The following is a 7,747-nucleotide window of genomic DNA, read 5'->3' as shown; positions in this document are numbered from 1 at the left end:
AATATTTGCTTACAATTTTGAAAGAAAGCTGTTTAATGCCGTTGCTTTTTTTACAGCAGGAGCGTTGCAGTTTGAATGCCAGGTAGACTAGCTGTTGGGAGCGTTGCAGTTTGAGTGCCAGCTAGACTAGCCGTTGGGAGCGTTGTGGTTTGAATGCCAACTAAACTAGCTTAAAAAGGGTTTGAAATAGACTATTTTCAGCTCCCATTTATTTAATGTGTTCTTTAATATTCGAATCTTGTTGATCATGCTATAGTCCAGCCATAGCCATTGTTTCTGGTTTCTGGTTTTTGTTGATCCCGCAGTAGTCCAGCCATTATTTTACAATCTCTCAATGGAGAGGGGAAACTGGAGCCATTGTTAATCTCCGTAAGTACTTAACAATTTCATGAGTTTGTCTTTCTTCTCCTCCAGAATTTCAAACTAATGGAGATTATTTTTATTCAATTTGATTGTCTTTTTCTGTTAATTTTTTAAGGGCTTTTTAATGTGTTGTGATTTTCAAAGAATAGTGTTTATCTTTCTTTAACATCTTAAATAGCAAGAAGTTCAGGGAAATTGCTTCCATGGAAGTGAAATTGATGCTTTCTTTAAATCTTGGGTTTTCCTTTTTCTATCCCCCGCTTTTCCTATTTGAATAAAGTGTTTGTTGTTTTGATTTACAGTTCTGACCAAAGATACAAGCATGCTATATACTTCTTAACTCGCAGAGGCATTGTTCCAGACTTGACGGTGAGCTGAAATGATCAATAAGGTATGCCTCATGAATCCAGACTTCTTCATTTTGAGGATTTAGCTATTGTGCTATGTGAGTTTGAATAGTTTTTTCCTCTGTTAAACAAGCCATCACTTGCTAACTTGCACAATATTCTCCCATAATTTTCTCAGCTATCCCTTTCTGGAATTGGGGCTTCTATTTCCATGAGTATGATGAATCACCTGGGTCCTTGGTTCAATTCTACCCATGAACAATCTAATTCTAGCGCCTTATAACTTTACATGGCTTTTGTACTTAAATCACCATTCAGTAATTCAAGTCTGTTGGGTAAGGTGGAGTGGGACCTTGGGCTAATCATCAGACTGTATCCACCGAGGGCCAAATTTAATAGATAGATTGCCATTCTACATTTTCTAGCCTTGTCAGGGGTTTCTCCTTTTCTATCATATCGAGTCTTGATCTTTCAAATTGCACTTGATGATGTTGATGAATTATGCTATAGTCCATTCTTTGTATTTTTTTCGGCTTGTTCATTCTTATACACTCAATTATGATCAATAAGATTGAAGATCCGGATGAGCATCTTCGATTGGCACCCATCTGTTTTTCAACTGGCAACCACCTTCCTGTTTAAGTGATTTCTTTTAGTGTAGTTTTTAATTATTTTTAAGATGTGAGTTGGATTTTGTGTGATATCATTGTTTGTCAAGACAGGTAAACAAAATCATATATTAACACATAAAGTAATGGCTCTTTTATGAAGGGTCATTATTAAAATTATAAATATTAAAATTATTATTAGTGTCTTAATTATATTAAATTTATTTTTATTTTAATTAAGTATTTGAATGTTTTAATGATGTAATGGTGAAAATTGTATATCTATGTCTGTTTTCTTTGTGATTTAGGTTCATTTTGATTAGATTACTTGTGTGCAAGTTTGAATATTTTTCCATGGAAGTTGGCAAAAATCATTATCCTAACTTTATTCTATTTGGACAGATCTAGATCTCACTAGAAACTGAGGTTGGCAAAAATCATTATCCTAACTTTATTCTATTTGGACAGATCTACATCTCACTAGAAAATGAGCTATTATTAATCATGTTTGATTGTATTCATCAATATATAGAAGTGATTATTACCAATTTTGCACATGAGGATTTATATATTGAATTTTAAACGTAAATTATGAAATTGGTCCCATGTTATTCTTTCAAACTAGTAGTTATAAGTTTATTAAATAAAAAAGCATTTTAGATTAAATGCTAGGGTATTGTGAGCTATTAGATTTCAATGCATCAAGACATATTAATTCATTAATGATAAGCATTCACATAAGAACATCACAGTAACTTGTTTGTTTGTCACGACCCGACTTAGACCCTAGTTAGATTTACTTTACTATGCCAGATACTTATACTATTTACATTTTGCACGTAATTATTTGATTAGCTTTTTAATGATGTTAGATGGTATTTTGTGGTTTAATGACATTAATGATGGTCAGTTATTTTATAATATCGTTATTTAATTATGATGAATTATTATTTTCAATTATGATCATTAATGATATTAATGTTTTAGTTAGATTTTAAACCTGATAATATGAATAATGCATTTTATTATCGTGATTTGATGACCTTTTGTTGAGTTGAAGTAAGTTGCAGGTTAATCGTCAAAGGCAGACATATGATCGAGGAGGGGTTTTTCTAGCTCGCCAGTAGCAACCTAAGTATTGGAACCTTGTGCAAAGTACCCAATTAGATAAGCAATTAGTAAATTAAATTAGGGAGTTTAATATAAAATGATAAAATAAAATTATTAAAATAAAAATAAAATAATAATAAGGATAAATTATTAAATATACAAGTATTTAATATTACAATCAAGCTAGAAATTAATTATAATATAATTATTTAAAAGTGAGTAATTAAAAAATATAAGTTATTTGATAATTAAATTATAAAATAAATAAAAGCTATTTAAAGAGATAACATCTTGTAAATAATTAGAGGACTAATTTAAGAAAAAAAGGGATTAATTCAAGGAATTTATTAAAATATTAATTAATAAAATAATTTAAATATATATGTATAATCAAGATTATAAATTATATTTTCGACATGCAAGATACAATGCATGAGTAAATAGTAAGATACTAAATTTAGGAAAAATTATGTGCTAAAAATATAGACGACATGCAAGGCATGATGAAAACTAAATAATTAAATTAGTAGATTATTTTCTTTAAAATTAAATCTTTAAAATCATGCTAACAAATTTGTGATTTAATTTAAGAATTATTTTGTGAGTTCTAAGCATGCATTTTATAATTAAAATTTTGGTTTTATTTTTAGAACTTAATCATGCAATCAGTTACATTTTATTTTTAGAGAATTTAATATTTATAAATATAGGGATAAATCTCTTATTTGATTCATTCCAATTCCTTTTGAGCTTCTTGATTCGTGTGATTTCTATGAAGTCGACAAGGTAGATTGAAGAGATTGTCTGAAATTGAGAAAACGCCTGCGATTATTCTTTCTCACAGCCAAGTTCATTTATTTTACATATTTTATTTGAGTCTTAATTTGATATTTTCCTTTAAAATTTGTTCTTCTTGTCATAATTTCTGATTAAAAATTTAACTATGAAAAATAAATTTGTTCAAGGTAGGTTTTTAATCTCTTCTTTACCACAAGACTTCTATCTATGAAATCGATTGACTGGTATTGTTTTGTTGCTGAGAGTAATTGGATATTGTGGATTTAATGCTAGTTTGTTTGATGTGCCAGTTATGTTGTCAACGCCTTCTACTCCATGTATCTTGAAAAATAGAAACTCGGTTTTTAGGAAATTTACTAGGTTTTTGCGTTTAAAAGATTTCTAAGTTCTATGAAAATTTCAGAGAAATTGGGATCTGGGTTTTTAAGAAATGACTGAAACATTACAACTGTGTTTGGAAAGTCTTGATAGTGGTAAATTCTAACTTCAAGATTGATTTAAGAATTTTTAAGAAAAGAATAAAAGCAATAAAAATATTTAATAAATATATATTAGGAATTGATTTTAAAGATTATATTAACTTAAATAGAGATTCTTAATTTAGAATTATTGAAAATATTAAAATTAAATTTTGATTTGAGGAAATTATATTATAAAGGGAAAATTTATAAAAACTTATAAAGAAAACATATAATAATATTATTCTGATATTAATCTGCGAAGGGTTAATTATTTTTTCTGTCTATGAGGGATGATTATGGAATGAGAGTGCTTGTTTATGGGCTAACCAGGGAAGGGTGATTTTCTTCACCTCCCCAATAGGGTAATGATGGTCATCATATTTATTTATTTATTTATTTATTTATTTATTTATCTCCCTGCCATAACACATGTAGTTAGTTCAACCAGGATGGGTTGTTAGTTCTACATGATTGCACAGGATTCCTTTACTACCAGTTGGTACCGACTTGCTAGGATACTCCGTCGTGAGGGACGGGAGCTTATCAAGAGCACCGGGAAGCTTATGCTTCATTTGGTTGGGCAGATAAAACGCCTGGGTCATATGTCTGTCATCCGGTTTGTGAGAGGAGGTTATCCAGGTCAAACGGAGGCGACACATCCGGAGACAGAGAAAGTCAGAGATTCCAAATAAAATTTTATGCAATAATTAAAGATGTGTATTTTATTTCAATGTGACTAGAATGGTTGCATGTAGAAGTTATGAAAAAGGACCTATAAGGTAACCTGATGTAAAGCGACAAGAAGTCGCCATGCAATGTAACTAACAAAGAAAAGAAGAGAAAAAGCTACTAACATACTAAACCACTAACATGCATGATTTACTTTCTTAGATTAGTTTTCATTTACGTATGCATGCATGGTCATATTTAATTATCTAGTAGATTATTTAATTATGAGTTTTTGCATGTTAATTTAATTTGTAATAATTTCATGCATACGATTTACGCTACACATGCGCATACATAACTCGCCATCTTAACTAACTATGGTTTGCATTCTATTTAGTCCTCATGTGTAATTTTAGTTTGTTATTTTTCGCATGCACATTTAATTTCTACATGTTATTTATGAGTTGCATGGTTGTTCAGTTACTTATCTATTACTTGCATGTTGATAACCATTGCTTTTGCATGCGCAATAATGGTTAATTTAATTTTTAATTAAAACAGTGAGTTTAAGTTTGGTTTAACTAGGGTTAGGACAAGCGGGTCCTTACACTGTTAATGGATATTGATCATGGAAATTAAAATATTGGTAAACTTCTATGATATCCCAAAAATAAAATTAGATTTGAGAGGTGAACCTAAAATCTTGTGTCTCTTATCCTTAAAAAAATGTGGATGTGATTGTTAGAACACTTCTATCCTTCTTGCAAGGAGATATGTGTGGCTATTCTAGTAAATAAAATATGAGAGTAGAGATTATAGATGCACTAGGAAAAAGAAATGGGCTAGGAATAGAGAACCCGTGGCTAAATTGGCTCCAAAATGACATTGTCTTTTTGGTGCTGAGAAGTTGTATCTGAAAACATAAAATTTTCTAGACTCCATCATTTGGTATAAACTTGCTCCTTGAAGTGGATTTCATCATATCTTAAACTTATTTGCATATCCGGCTTGAAGTGGATTTCATCATATCTTAAACTTATTTGCATATCAGGATAGAGCTTTGTGATTTGAGATTGACCACGATTTTACTTTAATTAGGTGTTGGGGGACTCAATGATATTGAATACACCTGAAACACTTTGCATCAATAACTTTTTATCAATGGTTTGGCCTTAATCACCGTCAGGACGATCTCGACATCAAACCACAATTTGATTTTGAGAGGAGATGCTTAAGCCTTGATTATATGTGCATCCTTATATGTGTATCGTTGTTATAAGCTTCCATGTGTTGAATTTCTTTATCTTTATTGTTATTAGTATCTCTATGATTGTGACAATGTACCGACTTTCTGTCAAAAATACTCTTTTTACTTTCCATTATTTGTGAACTGGCATCTAATTTAACTATATTGGCTGATATGTACTTCTAGGATGGGAAAACACTGAAAATGGCAACAGATGTTGGGATTGGAAGTGCAAGATGGTGGTGAAGGTCTCCATCATTTTTCTTCTAGGGATATTCAGTGGTCTCTAGTTTGTGTCGAAGATGATTCGATGAAAGACCTTTGTGCGGCGATTCCACTTGCTAGATTGGATGCATTCATCAAGGGAGAATCGTTGGTTGAAGGTGTTGAAACCATGTTTGTCCGAAAGCGGCACACTGAAGATGATAATAGTAGTGTGCACTTTAACCATACAAGAAAGATGTACAGCCTATTAGTAGACACATTATATGCTATGCTTTGTCTACGTTTAATGACATTGTGACTCTTGCTGATAATATGACAATTTTTATGTTTAAAGTACTGGTTTTCTTATGGTCCATAAGACAATAGGAATAAGTCGCCGCCTCAGAAGAAGGATCATCCATATAAAAATGCTCTTTGTACTTGCCATTGTTTGTGAACTAGCATCTAATTTAGCTATATTGGTTGATAAGTACTTCACTAGGATGAGATAACACCGAAAAATGGCAGCAGATGTTGGGATTAGAAGTGCAAGATGGTCATGAAGGTCTCCATCATTTCTCTTCTAGGGATATTCAATGGTCTCTAGTTTGTGTTGAAGATGACTCAACGAAAGACCTTTATGCAGCGATTCCACTTGCTAGATTGGATGTATTCATCAAGGGGGAATCGTTGGTTAAAGGTGTTGAAACCACGTTTGTTCGAAAGTGGCACACTGAAGACGATAATAGTAGTGTGCACAACAACCATACAAGAAAGATGTACAGTCGATTAGTAGACACATTCTATGCTATGCTTTGTCTACGTTTAATGACATTATGACTCTTGTTGATAATATGTCCATTGTTCTTTCTTCAACCATGCTCGACGCACGTGTCAAATACAAAGTATGACACGACATTGAAAAACACTCATGTTAAGAACAAAACGTTTAATTGAGCCTAGTCATTTCAAATAAAACGTAGACCAGCGTATCATAATGTCTGATTTGATGTAGACAAACATTTCACTCTTATACTTATTCTATCGCATGAATATCGCATCATTTGTGATAAATGCATTGATCCTCCAATCAGGCCTCTTTTCCTTTGCTCGTATCTGCAACTCCATCAACCACAATTGAATATCCTCAATCTTGTTCCTCGATGTCACAATCCATGCGACAGGCATCCCCGCTTGCTGCTCGTCGAAAACAAGACATAAATACAATTGATATTGTTTTAAAAAACAAAAACGAAGATCATGAGCATCCACAAATCAAAATGGCTACTTGAAAATAGGTTAAGTTTGAGGAGACTTACCCCATATTTTTTTGTTGCAAATCTCAAATCCATTGAGATGATTGAGTCATGCGAGAATCGAACCATCACGTCAAGCATCCAAGACATTTGTATTCTCATAATGAAAGGTGTGTCGGGACCTTCTAGCTGCTGAAAAAAAAAAATTAGCCTCATATTGTTTTTTCCATTATAAGATGTTAGTGGCATCGTGCACATGCTTTCGTGACTGAATAGAACAGACCCTTGTTGCCGCGTTGATAACATCCTTGTGTGTGAGGAATGAATCTCTCTTCTTCAACATGTCACGAAAAATGGGATCATCAAGATGTTTGTCCATAATAGCATCAACGTTGACATCCATTAGCAACGACCTCTCTATATACGCTTTACATTCATCTGAAAGGTTTGATGCAAATTGAGAGCGCAAGTCATTGCTGGTATCATCCACGCCATGACAAGATTCACCATTCTTGTCTATACATGCAATGGTTGCTTCAATATCCACATAGACTTGCCAGACATCGACCATCTCAAGGCATTCCACAATAGTATGCATTCTAGCCTGTGCTACACTTCTTCTCGCCTCTTTATCGAATGTGGCGCTCTAGAGCAAGAACAGTCGCAAGGGAGGAGTGAATTCACT

The 7,747-nt window shown here is 32.5% G+C and overlaps 1 long non-coding RNA gene across 1 annotated transcript; it reads left to right on the top strand.

Moving 5' to 3' along the window:
* Window positions 1-228: 228 nt before the first annotated feature.
* LOC131040854 (uncharacterized) lies at window positions 229-1,315 on the top strand. The gene is made up of 2 exons (XR_009104938.1): window positions 229-369; window positions 666-1,315. It is a non-coding gene; the product is annotated as an uncharacterized LOC131040854 (long non-coding RNA).
* The last annotated feature ends 6,432 nt before the right edge of the window (window positions 1,316-7,747 follow it).

This window comes from Cryptomeria japonica, chromosome 7 (assembly GCF_030272615.1).
Source record: "Cryptomeria japonica chromosome 7, Sugi_1.0, whole genome shotgun sequence".
Classification (NCBI taxonomy): domain Eukaryota; kingdom Viridiplantae; phylum Streptophyta; class Pinopsida; order Cupressales; family Cupressaceae; genus Cryptomeria; species Cryptomeria japonica.
The sequence above is the reverse complement of the archived record's forward strand: the minus strand, read 5'-3'. Positions and strand labels throughout refer to the sequence as shown.